Source organism: Puma concolor, chromosome D4, assembly GCF_028749965.1.
Source record: "Puma concolor isolate L17-30 chromosome D4, mPumCon1.1.hap2, whole genome shotgun sequence".
Classification (NCBI taxonomy): domain Eukaryota; kingdom Metazoa; phylum Chordata; class Mammalia; order Carnivora; family Felidae; genus Puma; species Puma concolor.
This window is the reverse complement of record NC_141679.1, coordinates 23,183,231-23,204,817: the sequence shown is the minus strand read 5'-3', so window position 1 is coordinate 23,204,817 and position 21,587 is coordinate 23,183,231. Positions and strand designations below refer to the sequence as shown.

The 21,587-nt window shown below is 43.9% G+C and overlaps 1 pseudogene; it reads right to left on the bottom strand.

The window, feature by feature from the left end:
• Positions 1–12,987: 12,987 nt before the first annotated feature.
• LOC147574759 (spermatogenesis-associated protein 31D1-like) lies at positions 12,988–17,579 on the bottom strand (annotated as a pseudogene).
• Positions 17,580–21,587: the final 4,008 nt, after the last annotated feature.

The following is a 21,587-nucleotide window of genomic DNA, read 5'->3' as shown; positions in this document are numbered from 1 at the left end:
TTGCATTGAATGTGTAGATAGCTTTGGGTAGTATTGACATTTTGACAATATTTATTCTTCCAATCCATGAGCAGGGAATGTCTTTCCATTTCTTTAAATCTTCTTCAATTACCTTCATAAGCTTTCTATAGTTTTCAGCATACAGATCCTTTACATCTTTGGTTAGATTGATTCCTAGGTATTTTATGCTTCTTGGTGCAATTGTGAATGGGATCAGTTTCTTTATTTGTCTTTCTGTTGCTTCATTGTTAGTGTATAAGAATGCAACTGATTTCTGTACATTGATTTTGTATCCTGCAACTTTGCTGAATTCATGGATCAGTTCTAGCAGACTTTTGGTGGAGTCTATCGGATTTTCCATGTATAATATCATGTCATCTGCAAAGAGCGAAAGCTTGACTTCATCTTTGCCAATTTTGACGCCTTTGATTTCCTTCTGTTGTCTGATTGCTGATGCTAGAACTTCCAGCACTATGTTAAACAACAGCGGTGAGAGTGGGCATCCCTGTCGTGTTCCTGATCTCAGGGAAAAAGCTCTCAGTTTTTCCCCGTTGAGGATGATGTTAGCTGTGGGCTTTTCATAAATGGCTTTTATGATCTTTAAGTATGTTCCTTCTATCCCGACTTTCTCAAGAGTTTTTATTAAGAAAGGGTGCTGGATTTTGTCAAAGGCCTTTTCTGCATCGATTGACAGGATCATATGGTTCTTCTCTTTTTTTTTGTTAATGTGATGTATCACGTTGATTGATTTGCGAATGTTGAACCAGCCCTGCATCCCAGGAATGAATCCCACTTGATCATGGTGAATAATTCTTTTTATATGCCGTTGAATTCGATTTGCTAGTATCTTATTGAGAATTTTTGCATCCATATTCATCAGGGATATTGGCCTGTAGTTCTCTTTTTTTACTGGGTCTCTGTCTGGTTTAGGAATCAAAGTAATACTGGCTTCATAGAATGAGTCTGGAAGTTTTCCTTCCCTTTCTATTTCTTGGAATAGCTTGAGAAGGATAGGTATTATCTCTGCTTTAAATGTCTGGTAGAACTCCCCTGGGACGCCATCTGGTCCTGGACTCTTATTTGTTGGGAGATTTTTGATAACCGATTCAATTTCTTCGCTGGTTATGGGTCTGTTCAAGCTTTCTATTTCCTCCTGATTGAGTTTTGGAAGAGTGTGGGTGTTCAGGAATTTGTCCATTTCTTCCAGGTTGTCCAATTTGTTGGCATATAATTTTTCATAGTATTCCCTGATAATTGTTTGTATCTCTGAGGGATTGGTTGTAATCATTCCATTTTCATTCATGATTTTATCTATTTGGGTCATCTCCCTTTTCTTTTTGAGAAGCCTGGCTAGAGGTTTGTCAATTTTGTTTATTTTTTCAAAAAACCAACTCTTGGTTTCATTGATCTGCTCTACAGTTTTTTTAGATTCTATATTGTTTATTTCTGCTCTGATCTTTATTATTTCTCTTCTTCTGCTGGGTTTAGGCTGCCTTTGCTGTTCTGCTTCTATTTCCTTTAGGTGTGCTGTTAGATTTTGTATTTGGGATTTTTCTTGTTTCTGAGATAGGCCTGGATTGCAATGTATTTTCCTCTCAGGACTGCCTTTGCTGCGTCCCAAAGCGTTTGGATTGTTGTATTTTCATTTTCGTTTGTTTCCATATATTTTTTAATTTCTTCTCTAATTGCCTGGTTGACCCACTCATTCGTGAGTAGGGTGTTCTTTAACCTCCATGCTTTTGGAGGTTTTCCAGACTTTTTTCTGTGGTTGATTTCAAGCTTCATAGCGTTGTGGTCTGAAAGTATGCATGGTATGATTTCAATTCTTGTAAACTTATGAAGGGCTGTTTTGTGACCCAGTATATGATCTATCTTGGAGAATGTTCCATGTGCACTCGAGAAGAAAGTATATTCTGTTGCTTTGGGATGCAGAGTTCTAAATATATCTGTCAAGTCCGTCTGATCCAATGTCTCATTCAGGGCCCTTGTTTCTTTATTGATCGTGTGTCTAGATGATCTATCCATTTCTGTAAGTGGGGTGTTAAAGTCCCCTGCAATTACGACATTCTTATCAATAAGGTTGCTTGTGTTTATGAGTAATTGTTTTATATATTTGGGCGCTCCGGTATTCGGCGCATAGACATTTATAATTGTTAGCTCTTCCTGATGGATAGACCCTGTCACTATTATATAATGTCCTTCTTCATCTCTTGTTACAGCCTTTAATTTAAAGTCTAGTTTGTCTGATATAAGTATGGCTACTCCAGCTTTCTTTTGGCTTCCAGTAGCATGATAAATAGTTCTCCATCCCCTCACTCTCAATCTAAAGGTGTCCTCAGGTCTAAAATGAGTCTCTTGTAGACAGCAAATAGATGGGTCTTGTTTTTTTATCCATTCTGATACCCTATGTCTTTTGGTTGGCGCATTTAGTCCATTTACATTCAGTGTTATTATAGAAAGATATGGGTTTAGAGTCATTGTGATGTCTGTATGTTTTATGCTTGTAGTGATGTCTCTGGTACTTTGTCTCACAGGGTCCCCCTTAGGATCTCTTGGAGGGCTGGTTTAGTGGTGACAAATTCCTTCAGTTTTTGTTTATTTGGGAAGACCTTTATCTCTCCTTCGATTCTAAATGACAGACTTGCTGGATAAAGGATTCTCGGCTGCATATTTTTTCTGTCTAGCACACTGAAAATCTCGTGCCAATTCTTTCTGGCCTGCCAAGTTTCAAAAGACAGATCAGTCACCAGTCTTATAGGTCTCCCTTTATATGTGAGGGCACGTTTACCCCTTGCTGCTTTCAGAATTTTCTCTTTATCCTTGTATTTTGCCAGTTTCACTATGATATGTCGTGCAGAAGATCGATTCAAGTTACGTCTGAAGGGAGTTCTCTGTGCCTCTTGGATTTCAATGCCTTTTTCCTTCCCTAGTTCAGGGAAGTTCTCAGCTATTATTTCTTCAAGTACCCCTTCAGCACCTTTCCCTCTCTCTTCCTCCTCTGGGATACCAATGATGCGTATATTATTTCTTTTTAGTGTATCACTTAGTTCTCTAATTTTCCCCTCATATTCCTGGATTTTTTTATCCCTCTTTTTCTCAGCTTCCTCTTTTTCCATAACTTTATCTTCTAGTTCACCTATTCTCTCCTCTGCCTCTTCAATCCGAGCCGTGGTGGTTTCCATTTTGTTATGCATTTCGTTTAAAGCGTTTTTCAGCTCCTCGTAACTGTTCCTTAGTCCCTTGATCTCTGTAGCAAGAGATTCTCTGCTGTCCGCTATACTGTTTTCAAGCCCAGCGATTAATTTTATGACTATTATTCTAAATTCACTTTCTGTTATATTATTTAAGTCCTTTTTGATCAGCTCATTAGCTGTTGTTATTTCCTGGAGATTCTTCTGAGGGGAATTCTTCCGCTTGGTCATTTTGGATAGTCCCTGGCGTGGTGAGGACCTGCAGGGCACTTCCCCTGTGCTGTGGTGTATAACTGGAGTTGGTGGGCGGAGCCGCAGTCAGACCTGATGTCTGCTCCCAGCCCACCGCTGGGGCCACAGTCAGACTGGTGCGTGCCTTCTCTTCCCCTCTCCTAGGGGCGGGATTCACTGTGGGGTGGGGTGGTCTGTCTGGGCTACTTGCACACTGCCAGGCTTGTGATGCTGGGGATCTGGCGTCTTAGCTGGGGTGGGTAGGCAAGGTGCACAGGGGCAGGAGGGGCAGGCTTAGCTTGCTTCTCCTTAGGTGATCCACTTCAGGAGGGGCCCTGTGGCAGCAGGAGGGAGTCAGATCCGCTGCCGGAGGTTTGGCTCCGCAGAAGCGCAGAGTTGGGTGTTTGCGCTGAGCGAGCAAGTTCCCTGGCAGGAACTGGTTCTCTTTGGGATTTTGGCTGGGGGATGGGCGGGGAAGATGGCGCTGGCGAGCGCCTTTGTTCCCCACCAAACTGAGCTCTGTCGTCCGGGGGCTCAGCAGCTCTCCTTCCCTTTGTCCTCCAGCCTTCCCGCTTTCTGAGCAGAGCTGTTAACTTATGACCTCCCAGACGCTAAGTCGCGCTTGCTGTCGGAACACAGTCCGTCAGGCCCCTCCGCTTTTTGCAAGCCAGACTCGGGGGCTCTGCTTGGCCGGCGAGCCGCCCCTCCGCCCCGGCTCCCTCCCGCCAGTCCGTGGAGCGCGCACCGCCTCTCCGCCCTTCCTACCCTCTTCCGTGGGCCTCTCGTCTGCGCTTGGCTCCGGCGACTCCGTTCTGGTAATCCTCTGGTGGTTTTCTGGGTTATTTAGGCAGGTGTAGGTGGAATCTAAGTGATCAGCAGGACGCGCGGTGAGCCCAGCGTCCTCCTACGCCGCCATCTTCCTCCAAGCTAAACTAATATTTAAATCCGTTAATTTGTGTCAGTGTGCATGCGTGCATGCTTATATGTATTCCCTTTGTTTATTGAAAGGACCTACAAGCTACAACATCTTAATAATGAATGTATCTAGCACACTGGTCTTGGCTTCTCAACACCATTCTCCATTAAAGAAAGCAGGACTACCTGGAAACATGGCTGAACCCAGGATTTGCAGGGGAAAGTATACAATGAGACTAAAACATTTCTGGGTCAGAAAGTAGAAAGTGATGAGACAAATCAAAAGAACACAAAAGTCAGACTGCAGTAATGAGCTAAATGTGACAATTTGGACACCAAAATAAATATTGATAGTAGCAGGGGTACCTTGATGTCGGTTAAGTGGCCAACTTTGGCTCAGGTCATGACCTTATGGTTTGTGAGTTTGAGCCCCATGTCGGGCTCTGTGCAGACAGCTCAGAGGCTTGAAATTCTGTATCTCCCTCTCTATCTGTCCCTCCCCCACTTGTACTCCCTTTCTCTTTCTCAAAAATAAAACATTAAGAAATTAAAAAAAAAAAATTGATAGTAGCAGACTGAATTAAATCAAGTAGAAAACCAATCGTCCATATTGATATAAGTAGCAAGGAAATTAATTAATTAATGTGGAATGAGACACTTGTTTTTGTTTTGCAATGGGGTATTTAATAAGAATGTCTTAATTTTGACTCAGGAGAATGTGAACATATATTACTAATATAATTAAAAATTTAATCACAAACATATAGCTTATGACCTGAAGGCTCTTACCTTCTATTTGGGGGGAATGTAGTATATTGTGAGAGCTCTAAGATTTGTCTGCACAGCATATTTTTCCACTTCCTCCATGTAGTAGCTGACTAGCTACAGGAAAAATAAAGAGGGAGGAATGTAAAATGGCTCTTGTGTTTCTTGCTTGGACAGTCAGATGCTACTGATACTGAGATCGTCTGCGGAAGGGATTGTCGGACATAAAGGAAGACAACAGGTTAAGTTTGGAAGATCTCACACTAAGGGTGTTTTACCAAGCAGGTGGTTTTGTTGCTTTGAAACTCAGAGGAGAATCCAGTGCTGAAACACCTAACCACAGGAATGGATAACTCATCTAGGAAGCTGGAAAAATAGAAAAAATCTGGCCCAGGGCAGCAGATTCCTGGTTACTCAGAAATTTAGGAAAAGCTTTGTGCTGTTTGGAACAGGATGGCTTATGAGCAAGTACAATTATTACCAAATATGGTAAGCAAAATATTAAACCTGCAAAAAGTTAGAAACTACACAAATGTCAACAGAAAGTGAAATTAAGTACTCTACCACTTAAGAGAATATTCTCATAAAAACGTTATGAAAGTTTACAATAACATAAAAATGTTTATGATAGTGTTTTTCATTTCAGGCGCATAAGATTTAAGCAATGTTAAAAGTAGGCACAGCAAAATCTCTAAAAGATGCATCAAAAAGTTAATGGTAATTGTTTTGAAGCGGGGAATCTATGAGGTTTCTCCTCTACTACTTTTCCATATCTTCCAAATACACTAAAAGTGCACTTTCTAGTAGGGGAAATAGTCACAAATACGACTCTCTTCCACCTCCTACTACGATAAACATGGTGACGCTTCCCAACACGGAACCAGGACACACAGAGGCATCAATACATCAATACCTGCAATTTAGGGCCATTACCTGAGAGTTTCTGCCTAATAAAAAACATGATATCCGCTTCATGGAGACACTCATGTCCTGCTATTCCTGATCTTGCAAGGCCGAAAAAAGGTTCTGCCTCTTCCTCTCCATGCAGAACGCCTCCATTGGCTTATACCTGGGGTTCGCCCAAACCATTCCCACTAGACTCACCGCTAGGTCCAAGCAGCAATTAAAGCTCTTGTGGCTCCTTTGAAAACAACTAGCAGACTGTGAGCATCCTACCAGTTACCGGTTTCGCAGGGAATCAGAAATGAGGATTCCTAATTTAGTGTACGAACTTGCATCTTGAAGCCTCACTCTCCTGACTGGTGCAGGCATTTCCAAGGCACTGGCGTCTAGGGGCTGCAAGGCCCACGTGGTCACCATCTGCACCCCCAACCCCTGCAGTAACATCGGCCCTTAACACTACTCAAAACTTCATTTGATCATTCCAGGCCTCAGGACCACCCCTATGAGATATTTTATCTCTGCACCTAGAGATGACGTCTGAGAAAGGCTTCTTGGGCAAGACCAGGCAGCTGGTGTAAAGTGACGTCTTAACATCAGCCAACATCGCCGCTATATTCCACACTAGGTTCACCCGCGCAAGCGCCGTCCAGTGACCTCGGCAACAGGGACCCCGCGGCCCAGGCGCAGCCCCACCCCCGGGCGTCAGCACGTTTTCCCAGGCAGCAGCCTCCTGTGGGAGGGAGTCAGGGGTTGCGCGGCCTGAAGGAGCAACCGCCAGGATGGAAATGGCAGATTTTGGGAAGGATCCCTCTGTCAGCGCAGGAGACAAGGTCATTCCAGCATCCAGAAACCTTCGTCAAAATCTATCTTTGAGGCAAATAAAACTCTCGTCTTCCAGAAGTGATGGACACAGATTCCAGAAGTCTGAGGTGAGAGGGCTACCGTTAGACTGCCCAACATGGCCTCCATCGCCAGGGCAAACACCACAACCTCTGGGGGCCGCCCCTGGGGGTGGCTCCCGGGACCGTTCGCCCCTGATATGGCTAGCCCTGAACGTCGCCACGCCTCTGTGCGTGTCCCCAACAGGACGTGGCCACGCCTTTGGTGCCGCTCCCTTTGGGCGCAGAGCCGCCCCTGCGTGTGACTCCCTGGGCCCTGCTCTGCCCGCTGCGTGGCTCCCCTGGACGTCGCCACGCCCCTGGGCGTGTCCTTAACAGGAAGTGGCCCTGCTCTGGGGGCAGCTCGCTTTGGGGGCGGAGCCGCCCCGGGGTGTGACTGGCCTCTGCACGTGGCCCAAGGCCAGACCGACCTCCCCTGGGAAAAGCCTCCCTTTGCTCCTACTTCCCGCCAGAGGTTTTCGAGCTCCCTTGCGTCTGCCAGCCAGACTGTGGTGAGGTACGCATGGTTCGGTCCTCTGGAAAAGCAAATGACTAAGCCAAATATTCCAGCACAGTGGGAAAAGTGTTGTAAATTGGGAAGCGGGGACAGATCCCCGGGGAACCCTTCACAGTATAATAGGAAGGAAAGAGGAAAGAAGGGATGGGGACTCACGTTTTGGTGTCCTTACTCTTTGATATCTGCTAGCGATGAAAAAATCCGGTGACTTCTCATTTCCCTGTGGTGATCCAGCACACATGCTGGACGAGTGGGGATTGTGGAGAAATTGTAGGCCAGTGAAACCGTTTTGAGCGCTTAGGCAAGAGAATTGAGTGAGGAACCGTCCTAGAAGCTCCCCGAAGACAGGGAGCTTTGTTTCCTTCCCCGTGTGCCCCCAATGCTTAGAAGGAAGCCCAGTACACAGTAAACACCGAGGGAATGAATGGTTGTCTTCAGGCAGTGTTGGAGCTGCCCATTGGTATGGAACATTTATGGTGGCATCAGTTACTTTCTTGTGCGATTTTATCCAAGAGGGGTCAGCCCCTTATCGGAAAACGGGTCTAAAAAGGACAGAACTGACTTTGGCAAGGGTGACAGATGAAAGGCAAGTGGGGAAGGCTGTTGACAGTGGAGCTCTTTAGGTTTGGGATTAAGTGGTGGACCACGAAGTTTTCCTTGGAGAGGGAAGAAATGAAGAAAAACGCTGTCAGATGCCCAGGGAGACGTATAAAGTGGCTTGTAGTTCCTGCTGAATAGGTTGAAGAATTGGCATACTGAGGGCATAAACTGAAAGAATAAAACCGGGTGGAATGTCAGACTGCTCTTTCAGGTGGCAGAAGTGTTCCCGGTGATAAGTTCTGGGCTACGGCCACAACTAGACTGGAATGCAGGTAAAGGGCTCTAGGATGAGAAGGGGTAGACAGTGAGAGGACAGATTATGGGATGGTCTGTCCACATGGATGCTGGGGCCTCTGACTGATTGCTGCCACCTCAAGTTCCTGTCCTGGGCCCCATCCCACTTCTGGCCTGTCCCAGGGTCTGTGCAGAATCAGCGTTTCCTGCAACTCCCAAGCATTAGTCAGTGGCATAACTCTGGACAATCAGGCAGAACTGGGGCAGTGAGAGAGAGGGATGTAGCCGATCTGGTTTTGTTTTGACACCCAGCATTCACTCACCTTCTGGTAATAGTCCCTCTGTTGACCCCCAGGGAATTAACCCCATTCTCAGTCTCAGTCCATGTAAAGATGGAGTTGTCTTTCCCAGACAGTCTTATTTTAAGATGGGTGTATAACTCAAGGCTTGGCCAAAAGATGCTTTTATGCTTTTTGGCAGCAGTGACTGGTCGGGGACGGCACGTGACCCAGCTGGAGACAGTAAGGCACAATGGGATTTTGCAGGGACTATGAGAGAGACAACCCATTTTCAGCTCTACTTAGTGCTTGAAAAGTACACGTAAAGGTACAAAATGACAGACAGAAAGTCAGTCCAGAATCTAGTGCCAAGAAACGGATACAAACTGAACCTTGATGGCATCAACTGAGCCCCAACTTGAACCCTCCTGCCTGACGCCAGCCTTACTGCTAGATTTTCTCAGGTACCCGAGTCAACAGATTCTCTTTCTTAAGTCAGTCCCATTGTTTTTGCTGTCATTGACAGCCAAATAATTCCTCACAGTGCAAGGGCACTCTTCATCCTAGCTCCCTCTTCCCATGCTAGCACACTAAGTATATATTACCTTCTCTGTCCTCCAGATTGCCCTTCTACAAGAGGGGATTAAGAAACCCACTTTGAAGGATTGTAAATATTAAATGGGAAAATACACATAAAAGCATTTTGTACACAGGTGCCTAGATGGCTCAGTTGATTAAGCCTCCAACTTCATCTTGGCTCATGATCTCACGGCTGGTGGGTTCGCACCCCACGTGGGGCTCTGTGTTGACAGCTCAAAGCCTGTAGCCTGCTTCAGATTCTGTGTCTCCTCTCTTTCTGCCCCCCCCCCCCACCGGTGCGCGCGCGCTCTCTCTCTCTCTCTCTCTCTCAAAAATAATAAACATTAAAAAAAGTTTTTAAAAAAGCATGTTTTACAAAATTGAAGTGCAACAGGCAGTGCCTAATTTTTCTAAGTTAAATCTTATCAAAGCTCCCACGTTAAAGGAAGGTATCCTATATTAGTCATGACTGCCAGTGGGGTTAGTGGGGGAAGATTTTGTTACTAGGCAAATATAGATGAAGGAACCTCTGCTCTTAAGTCCATCATGGTTGCCACTGGGACGTTTATTGTCCAAGCTCATTTGGCAGATTAAAAAGCTAATGGGTGGGTAGCCTCTATGCCAAGTGTGGGCAATGCAATGTGTTGTTGCACCTCCCAAGATAATGAGGCTTGATGATTCATCATCTCAGCAAACATCATTTCATCCCTTAAAAAAATCATTCTGCTCCTAGGGGACTTAAACACAGAACCCATCCACTTAAGGAATACATCTTTACATCATTATTATCAAGTCCCTGGATCACTGGTACCTTTAAGTACCTCTCCTTTCACCCCAGAACCTCTGTCATCCCGTCTCTCCTCTCTCCTGAGAACACCTGGATTATTTCTCTTCTCTTTTAGAAGAGTCTGGACAGGACTGTGCAACAGGTTTCAGGTGCCCAAAACTTCGCTTTGGGGTCAGGAAACCTGAAGGTCCTTAATGAGCCCTGAGACCAGAAGCACAGAACTCCCAGTTAGACAAAGGAAGTACACTTTTTATTCCTTCTGGGGTCCCTTCTGTCAGGGAACAGAAGCAGCAATCAATAGCTTGGTAAATTATCCTGCTTAAATGAAGCTTGCCTAAAGCTGGGAAAGTCCCACCAGGAAAATGACCCACTCTTCTCATTGCCAGCCCAACCTCCTCTCTGCAGGGAAGCACTGCTACACTTATATAATAATCAGTTCTTTACCTGCTCCCCATCCCCACCAATGAAGGAAGGAACAGACCTTGAGTCTCCTGGGAGAGATAAGGAAGCAGCCTCCAGAAGTCTCTGAACCTGCCACTTCGCCTGCCTAATGAAGACCATATGTCCCCTTGTGACCCAGGAAAATAGCCTGATTTAGTCTCTGATCCAGGGCCAATGGAAGTTCTAGGGGAAAAGCCTCAAGAGAAGAGGCCCTTTTCGAGGCCTGGGCTCCTTCACTGTGACTGCTGATTGGGACACAGTTCTCAGTTTTAATCCCTTTGAAGGCTGCCTCAAGGAACCTGATTGTCTTAGGCAACACCTGACATCAGATAAATTCACAGTTTCACAGCCTGAAGCTGGGATCTGGGGTCCCCATGCCCAGTCCATATCAAAGTACCAATAAATTCATGCATTTTGTCATACTTGACATTAGATTTGGAGTTTGAGCTTAAGGTTGTAAAAATTCTGGTAGGCCATTCCCATTGCATTATATGTTAGTGACAGTTCTTCAGGCACCGCACTGTATCATGTAAATTATACTCCCCTGAAATTTCAAAATACTGGGATCCCTAAGTATGGTTACAAAGCCCATCTTTTTCTAGAAAAAATTGAACCTCATCTCTCCAGTTTTTTTCAGCTAATACACTTTCTTGCTTTTTATGACAGTGCTGCTCTCCTATAGAAATAGGAATCTGGAAGAAAGGAAAACTATCCTAGAAGCAAAACAAAAGTATGAGATCACTCATGGATGGTGGTACCTTATCATTTGGACAGATCACTTGCTGGATGGTCTGAGTATGCAAATTCTGTCTCATTGTCTTATCCAGTGTTTCTCTGAATGGAAGCAGTGGCCATTAGGTATGAATTGATTTGTGACCTGAGACCATTAACTTAAAACTTTAAGCCACCACATCTCCCTTGGTTAGAAGTCCTCAAGCCATAGGGACATGGAAAATATCGAAGATGGAAGTTATATGTATTAAGATCCATAGTACTAGCTTTTTCCATCAGTTGGGTGACCCATTCACTCTAATGGTCAAGGTAGGAGAATCAGATTTGAAATGATAGATGTGCTATACTAAATATATTAATAAGAACAGGAATTAAATCTTGCTATCTGTAGGGTTTGCTTCCTCTCTCAGTTTGTCTGTGTCTACAGAAGCTGAAGGTTATTTGTTTAGCCTCAAGGTCTGGGAGCTAGGGCAATGTGGAGAGACTGTGGTACAGCCTGGATAAACCATATTGCACCTAAGTTTTCCTCCCCTCTAAGTGTGAATCAGTATTCAGGTGTGTCAAGTGAGTCAGGTGGCTCTAAGGATTCATTTTACTTTACCATTCAAGATGACCCCACATCACGTTTGCTGCTATAACACCTCTTCTTCCTTCTTTGGATGCTCCAATCTCTTGGATGTTTTCTTACCAGCTGCCACTCCACATAGCCATTAAACAGCTTTGACCTTGAGGACATGGATATAGATGAGGAGAAGCATCCACTTGGCACCTTTGGCCACTTTTGCTTCAGTGAACTGAGTAGGGTGTCCAAGAAGAAACCCTTGCCTTAGGAAGACTTCTAAGATTCCAGTGACCTCCACCTCCTAAAGTTTACACCTTTGTGTAATCACCCCTCTCCTTGAGCATTGGTTGACCATAGTGATTTGCCTCTAATAGAATAAAGGAAAGGTAATGGGACGTCATTTTCATTATTAGTTTATAAAAGATTATAACTTCTGTCTTGTTTACAAACACTTTCCCAACTTTCATAAAGTAAATTGCCATGTTGGAAAAGCCTACATGACAAGGAACTAGCCAACTCCCACCAAGGGCCAACAACGTATTGAGGATCTCAGTCCAACAGGCTTTGAGGCATGCATCCTGCCAACAACTGTAAATGAATACAGAAGTGGGTTCTTCCCCAGTCACGCCTTCACATGAGAACCTAGCCTCAGCTGACATGTTAATTACAGCCTTCTGAGACCCTGAAGCAGAAAATCCAGATAGGCCTAGCCTGAGATTCTGACCCACAAAAATTGTCAGATGATAAATATGTATTTTTAAGCCACTAAATTTTGGGATATCCATTACACAGCAATTCATAACTAATGCACCTCTAAATTACTGTCACTTTGGTGTAAAATGTAGCATGTCTGGGAAAGCAGGCACCATATAGGAGCACAGCTTCCCTGACAACATCCTGGAGGTGCTGTCTTCACGCTCAAAGACGATCTTGTGTTCTCTCAGGCCAAAATGGTATCCCTGTGCTCTCATAAGCCCTGAGTAGTCTCCGGGAGGTGACGCCTACATGCCATAGTACCTCATCGCACCCTACAGCTATATATATGTCAGGATACTTTGGGAGCAGATGAACAAACAGGTGGAGCCAAGGTGTAGACTTTAAGGGGTTTTCTCACTTGGTGAAGGCCTGAACGTTTTCAGAGTAAGCCTTTTGTACTTTTTATGAAAAAAAATTCAGGACACCTGAGCAGGGTCAAATAAAGGGCCCCAGGATAAAACTGAGAAGGCCACTGACAGGCTTCTTTCTTTGGATTGAGAAACCCAAAGAGGAAATCAGTAAGAGCAGAACTCTCTCCTTCCTTTTCCAAAGCAAGAGTCCCCACTCCCATGCCCAGCACCACCTCACAGTCCCAGTGCAATACACAGAGAACCGCACTCTTTTGTTAGAACAAAAATGTATTGAGGAGGATTAATATTCTTGGTTGTATTGAAGAAAGGTAGTTTTCATAGGAGGATAAGTTATCGTGAAAATTATAAGGCTTTCTCAGCAAGTACAAAACAATTTCTTTAGGGAAATTTCTGCTCCCTGGAAGTGATGGAGAAGCGTTTTCTGCTCAAATAGAAGAGTCAGCTCTGAACATAGTACTTTCATCAGCGGTCAGGGTGGCTGGAAGGACTTCGCGTAATTGATGCACACAGGTAGGGCTTGGATGACACACAGGCTCCCTGGAAGGCAGAGGAGAAGGGGGTTGACTGGCTTAATAGCTGCTCCTTGAAAGTGCCAAGTATCTGGGAGTGTCTGATCCTTTCTCTGTTCCGCCTGACACTTGTAAGACAGTTCTGTTCAACAGAGATAGCTTCTTGGCTATATAACAATACTTGCCTGTTTATCGTGTTGTGGGTCAGAGAAAGCCCAATATTGGAGGGATATGTCCTGTTAGACTCTACCTGGGCCTACAGTTCTTCCTTCTGCGGGCTTAACTCTGAGGCCTCAGATTCATACCTACATGCCACCTTCTCTTCTAGGTTTTTCTGAATAGTAATCATGAGCTCATGAGCCCAGCACTCACAAGAGCAGTCACACTTTCAACTGGGTCTTGGTTCTGGAAATTTCCTGCTTTGTGATTTTCTGCTTGGACTTGATCCACTTAATAAATTCCCTCATCTTTTTTCTGAAGTAACTCTTAGGAGGAAACTGTTCATTCTGTGACACAGGTGAGGAAGCACTCTCTAATCTTCTGTCCTCAACACGGTGGCTCTTCTTTCTGGCTACAGATGGTCCTATCCCTGAATCTTCCCTTCTACATTTTCCTGCTTTGGAACCCTGAGGTCTCACTTTCTCTGCACTTTTTCTTTGTGGAAAATTCTTAGGCTGGCACTCACCTAAGACCAGCTTAGAGGGCCAGGACTCCTGCTGCTGCTCCGTACTGTATTGTCCTCCAAGTGGACATGCAGCACCTGGGATGCTCCCATATCCCCACTACAGTCACTGTGGAACTGAGTCAGTGGGGCCTTGTACATCAAGCTATCTGAATTAAGGGGCATGTCAGTGGGAAACTCTTGAGCCTGACTGTGCTCTACCCTCTCGAAATTCAACTTTAACTCACTAAAGAGATGTCTTTCAAAGTCTGATAGTTTAGAATCTTGGGGAGCCAGTGTTTTTGGTGAAGAATGTTCAGTGATTGGCACAGCTTCTACCTCACTCAAATTTACATTTGTCATTTTGGAGCTTTCCAACTCACTGGTTGTCAAGACTTCACAAGATTGGGATTGAAGAGTACACAGCTCCTCGGTGTTGAATACGCCCCTGGACAACTTGTGCTTTGCAAAATGGCCTAAATTCTTCTGCACCATCACTCTGCCCTGAGCCATTTCAGTTCCATCGCTAGGACTGACATTCTCATCCTTTGGCTCATGTCCAGCTTCAGCTTGCTTTGGGGGCACCTCTGGGCGACATCTATTGTCTAGTACAGCCGCCCTCTGTCTCACTTGAGCTATGATGCTGTGCATAAGGGGCTGAAAAGCTTGACTTCCATATGCAGCTGTCTGGATACCCTCTGCAAGCTCATGGTTGGTGTCAGAGAGTGATGCTTTCAGGGCCCTCTGTCCTTCATTGCCCATAGGTGACATGGCAGGGAGAGAATGATCCAGGATGGGGACTGAATTTGTTGTTCTCATCCTGTTGCCATGAAAAGTTTTAGAGCTTCTCTCACGGGGGTTAGAAAACTCAGCTTTGGAATCCACTAGAGAAATATGCATGGCTGAGGAGGGAATGTCTAATTGGGGAAGAGGCCATGTTGTGGCTTCTCTCAACATATAGAATTTTATGGATTCAAGAGCCCTGAGTGGTAGACCCCACCTCTGACTCATCTGAAATCTTACAATGTGGGCCTCTAGCAGCCGTTGGGTATTGGGATCGAGAAAGGAAGGCTCCAGAATGGTAATCGGGCAGCAAACCCTACCCACCATTGTCTTTGTTGATTTGTGTTTTCCATTTTAGTCTGGTAATTCCCACACAAAGACAGTGCATTGTCATCAGCCAGCCATGAACAACACACACCTGTAGGAATCCTACACACCTGTAGGAATCCTACTGGCAGTAATCTACCAAAATTTCTTGTCCAAATGTAATCTAAGGTCAGATTTCATTTGATTCTGGTCTGTGTCCTTCCTTGAGTCATTTGGTAATTCATTCCATGAGTGATCCTTGAATGACACACACAGTTACTTTTTGTGTCTGAGGCAGCCCTAAGACCCTTCGCTAGGTAGCATTCTGAGACCCTTGAGGGCTGACTTCTGGGCTCTTCTCTAGGATATACCCAAGATTCCTCATCATACTCATCCATAGCTAGAACTCTGTTGGGACCCTTTCATGGGAACTTCCTAGGAAACTCAATTCAGTCTTTGCTAAATCCTTGCTACTATGGTCCTGAAGCTCAGAGAATTTTGAGCAAACATGTCTGCCTTTTTGCTCATACACTGAGGCTCTATCAGTACTAGAGACTCTAGATTTCTACAGGCATGGAGGTACCAGTATGGGATTACCTTCCTTGGACCGTGAAACTCCAGTTTCTCCTGGGTTTCATAGGTAATATGAAAATGGCCAGGAAGGACGGAGACCATTGGCATGGGATGACCAGCTAAACAATGCAAAGTTGGGAACTTGAGGACAAATGGCTTCATGAGAGTTTTGGAACCAGGCACTAAACCCCACAAACTTTCCTGGTGCTTCTTCAACATGTGCCACTCCGGGTGTTGATTTTCAGTCAAGATAGGAGAGTCTGACTCATTCTTCGATCTATGGAGAAAGACACTCCACAGTCCCTATTCTGGGATGAAGAAGAAGATGGTATGATTGGTATGCAGGGTTGAAGGTGGGCTTGAGGGTTCACTGGAGTGAAAGGTAGGGGCTGGGATTGGGACAGGGTTTGAGGCAAGGGTTGGGGATAAACACTAGGGAGAGGTAGGTGATGGGAATGAGGAAGTGGTAGAGATTCTTGATCCTGCATTTTGACTGTGGAAGCATTATAGAGCCCATTGAATAAGACAAAGTGAGACTCTTATGGGGAATTACTACTAGAAACCCAAGAGTGTGGCTGCTAAGGACTCATTATGCAAAAAGGGAAGACCCCAGAAGAGCTGGCCATGTTTCTGATTCAAGTTTTCCCCCAAACACTTGATACAGAGGAGATGCTGACAAATGTGCAGGTGCTCCAGTTTGCCTACAACATTCTAGCTGTTTTGGGGGCTGTGGTGACCTGTACATAGAATGGCTGCAGTAAATTCACTGAAGATGTCCACTGGTATTCTGACCACATTGTTTTGAAAATGGTCCCTCTTCTTTTTCTTTCCTCTCTAAAATCTGGAAAGGCATTCTTTTTTTCATTTGTCTCTCTAAGACTGCCTAGATGTTAAGGCCAAAGAAAGAAACTCCACTGGCCTCCTTGTGCTTGTTAACAGAGTCTCTCCAGAGATGGGTTTCTGGTAGATGGAGGTAAAGTTGCCTTTGCTGAAAATAAGAATGTGATAATGTGGGGAGGAGCATGTTCTTGGCTTGAGCCTTCCAACAGGAGAATTCTGAAATTGATGGTCTTGAATGGCCACTACCTCTGATTGTTGGGATACAGGCAGACCACCCACCAGGGTGGTCTGTCTGGAGATGAGTCTTCTGGAACAGGCTTCAAGGAGATGGAAATCGATTTAGGTTGAGGTACAGTTAAAGTGCATTCTAGCGGTGGTGAAACAGACAGGGTCAGTGTTGCATGGTGCCAAAGAAATGAATCACTGGGATCTTTGTCTGGGACAGACGTGGTAAGAGGTTGACATCTTGGAAAATGGTGGGGTCAAGAGAGAAGATGATATTCAGAGGTAAAGTGAACTCTGCTTGGGCAATAGGATCCCCTTTCTGAACGTCATGTAGTAGGAGGGGGGAAAGCCAGTGAGTTGGGGTGTGGAATGGCCCATTGGGAATTTGGAATTCAAAGGAGGAAAAGACTCTGGTGTCTGACGGTGACCTGGTAGTGAGGGTAAGAAAAAGTTAGGTGAGAAAAAGGAGTGGGGGTGGCGAAGGCTCAGGCAAAGGGGCTTGTTTTAGGTCTCCTGGAGGGACTGCTGTGAAGGCAGGGGATGGACTGAATGATGAGTCAGTCACAGGAGCTGTGGCAGCCAAGGGGATCACAGAGGGAGTAGCGTCTTCCAGGACCTCCAGGAATAGCAGCTGATTGACCTCAGCAGTTGTACTATTACACACCTCACAGAAGGGGTCTGGACATAACAGTTGATGAAAGTGCATGGTATCATGATGCCGGCACAGGGGGCTGCAGGAGACAGGAGGTACAAAGCTGCAGCCATGGCCAAAACAAACATATGTGGCTCTGGCAATTTTGGCAAAAGTAGTGCCACCCCCCATCCCAAAGGCTTTCACATTCTGACTCTGAGGATTTTCTATCCCTTGTCAATCCCAGGCTTCCCTGAAGCCCTAGAAATTCATAGACTCTGCTAAAAAAGTTGGGGCGGGGGTGTCAGGAAAGAAGGTAATATTTAGTCACCTTTGCAGAAGAGAAATCACCTTTCTTGCCTCCTCAGCTTCACTCTGGCAAGTTTTCCAGCCTGGAAAATGAGGAGATTGATGAAAGTAGAAGCAAGAGATATTATGAGAGGCTGAGTATGGTTTCCTTTAAGTGATACCCTTGGTAGATTGGACTTGGAGAGCCCTAAGAATGAGGATATAAATCACATAGTCAATGATAATAATAATAACAAGACTCATATAGGTATGTTTTTTTTTTTTTATCATTCACAATGGACTTTCATATGTATTATCCCATGTGACGTTGAAAAAAACCCTATGAGAAACATAGGTCAATGATTACTTCAAAGAGGAATCTGAATATCCATGATGTCACAGGCCTTTCAGAAAATCAGGGGACAGAAGTTCAGACTCTTGACAGTCACATGGCCACCTATTGGGCAACACCCATTGACCAGGTCCATCACTGTTTTGTGCTCAGGGATGGGCAGAGCAAGGAAACTGAGAAGGGTCTTGGGCACTGAATGAATGCCTTTCCATGAGCCTCTTCTGTGAGGCCTATTTTTCTGGTAGGGACTGTCTAGCAACTGACATCCTCAGAGATCATGGACCTGGGACCTCATGGAAAGGACAGGAAGGGTCACTCTTGGAGAGCTCAGGTGGAATAGGCAGAACCTTACCTTTCAGTGTCCAACTTTTCTGCCTCTCTTGGCACTGGCCTGATACCAGAATAAAAGTAAAAGAATGAGGAGCTAGGACTCATTTCTCTGTCTCTCTTCTCTCTAGGAAAAAGGGACATTTATCATCCATAAATATTATGACTCTATTTTAAGTAATATAATTTTGTGTCCTTGCTTTATCAATTTTTAAAGATAATAAAATGTTTTCCATATTTACTACTTGGAAAAACTGAAGGAAGTGTTTTGTCTGTGGGGCCCACACTTAATATTGTCAACCATAAGTTCATTGAGGAAATAGAAACTGAGGCCAACAGTCACATCTGTGCTCCTTCAGGTAGGATCCTGTATCCTGGGACACAATTCAGACCCCAGTCTTTGTTCAGAGGCTCTCAGAGGCTCAGCACTGTTCTCCTGATCAGTGAAGGAAGGCTTGGTCAAGTGATGCCAAACATGGGAATATGACTCTTGATCAAGTGCTGTGGAGCTTTGTTCTCTTACACAGATCCCGTACTCTCTAAATAACCTGATCTAGGACTATGGAATCACTGTGTCTGGTAATTTACACGAGACCCGCCACCCCATCCAGATAGTCTGTGAGCTTCAGTTGGAAACCTTAGTCGTTCCTTAACCTGTAGCCCTGCCAAATCTCTTTTCCTAGAGGAGTGAATGTCTAGTTTCTTAAACTTCCCATTTTAGGTGTCTCTGTGACCCAACCAAACTCATTTAGAAATGTGGGATGAAGAACAGGAATATAAAGAGTCATTCTCTGAAGGGCAACTTCTGGTTCCAGTTCTCACATTGTAAAAGCCTGGAAATCATCACTTTAGTCTTTGAAAGAAGCAAAAAGCTGAACAAACTGAAAATCAATGACTTTTCTTGGAGCCATAGTGGCAAAGCTATTACCCTAAATCTTCAGAGTGTGAATACACCGAATCACAGTTAAGATCAGCTTACCTGGAACAGAAACCACTGGAGATTTGGGATTGCTCTCTTTGTGGGAACACTTGAATAGACACTTGGACAAATTGCTGGAGGATGCATGTGGGCTAGCATGAGATTGAGAAACTCCTGGTGTCACGATCTAATGGGGTTCCCCTGCTTATTCATGAGTTTTATTACCAGGAACCCCACCTGGTTCTCACAGTAAGGAGCTAGGAAAAAATACTCCTGTTTCTGGCAAGGGAGTGTAGGGTTGGAGATAAATGTAACCATTTTGAAAACATTGTGAAATATTCCGAGTTCTTCATAACAGAAACCTACTCAGCAGGGGAATAGACTATCAGAGCCTTATGTCACATGAGAGAAAGTAGATTACTCAACTACAGCAGCACCTTCTAGACTTGACTCAAAACAAACAAAAAAATTTCAATACACTTGTGAACATCACAACCCAGGGACACAGACCCATTAAAAGACTGACATTTAATTATATCCCCTCCCCAAAATCTTATCACCATATCAACAGGATCACAGCTGAAAAGAGCTGCAAGGTATAGGCGCTACATAGGGACATTTAGTGAAACCTACCGACACTAGGGGAGACAAAAAATAACGACACTAGAGGAAATTAAAGACTCTGACATGTATAGCTACAGTAAATATTAAACACAGCTCAACACCTAGCCAGGTTAACATAAGCCTTCACACTATTTCAGTTCCTATTATAATACTCTTATTATAATACTTATAATACTCCTATTATTTGGCTTTCAAAGAAAAAATGCAAGGCATGCTAAAAGGCAAGAAAAAAGCAATCTGAATAGACAAACCAAGCATCAGGTGCACATTCAGATATGACACAGGTTTCAGAATTATTGTACAGAGTCTAAAATAACTGATTATTATATTAGTGGAAAAAGTAGACAACACACAAGAAAAGATGAGGAATATAAGCAGAAAAAGGGGAAACTCTAAGAATCAAAAGGAAATGTTAGAAACCCAAAACACTATGACAAATGAAGAATGCCTTTGATTGACTCATCTGTAGGTTGCATATGGTCAAGGAAAGAACAAGTGAATTTGAAGACATAGCAGTAGAAATGTTCCAAGCTAAAACTCAAAGAGAAAAATAATTTTTTTAATGCTAAAATATAGAATACCCAAGAATTGTGTTTCAAAATGTGTAACATATGTGTCATTGGAATACTAGAAGAACAATAGAGCAGAAGAGATATTTGAAGTAAGAATGGCCAAGAGTTTCGCAAAACTAATGGCAGATTAACTGTACATTGTAGAAGCTCAGAGAACACCAAGCAGAAAAATACTAAAAAAGCTTATACCTGGACATATCATTTTCCAAATGTAGGAAACAAAAAGATAAAATCTTTACAGAATCCAGACGAAAATAAAAACCCACCTCTAGAGGAAAAAAAGATAAGAATTATGACCTATTATCATAAACCATGCAAGTATGAGACTGGAGTGAAATATTTGGTGTTGAAAGAAAAAAACCACAAATCAAGAAATTTATATCTAGTGATATTATCCTTCAAAACTGAAAGAGAAATCAAAACTCAGGCAAATAAAAACTGAGAATTCAGCAGCAGCAGACCTGCCCTGCAATAATGTTAAAATAACTTCCTTAGGGAGAAGGAAAATACTCAGATGAAAAGGAAGAGAAGGAATGAAGGAAGAAAAAATAAAACCTTTATTCATCTTACTCTCAATTGGCCCAATAATAATAATGATAATGTGCTGGATCATTACATTATATGGATAAGTGAAATGAATGACATCACTGTTACAAGGGACAGGAGGAATTGGAAACTCCTGCACTACCTATTAAGTGGTATAGTGTTATGTAACAGTTGTAAATGTATATTACAAAATCTAGGGCAACCACGAAAATATTTTTTAACAGGAGCGCCTGGGTGACTAGTCAGTAAAGCATCACACCATTGATTTTGTCTCAGGTCATAATCTCAGGGTTGTGAGATGAATCTCTGCATCGAGCTCTGCATTGGGTGTGGAGTCTGCTTGGAATTCTCGCTCTCTTTCTCTCTCTCCCCCACCCCGCCCCCTCTACTGCCTGTGCTCTCTCCCTCTTAAAAAAAAAAACAAAACATTTTTTAACAAAGAATAACTGATGTGTTAACAAAAGTGAGAAAATAGAATCACATATAATGTTTGCTTAAAATCAGATAAAAACTGGGGTGCCTGGGTGGCTCAGTTAAGTGTCCGACTTCAACTCAGGTCATGATCTCCTGGTTTGTGAGTTTGAGCCCTGCATCAGTTTGAGCCTGCTTCGGATTTTGTGTCTTTTCCTCTCTCTGCCCCTCCCCTGCTCATACTCTTGTCTCTCAATAATAAAGGAACATTAAAAAAGAT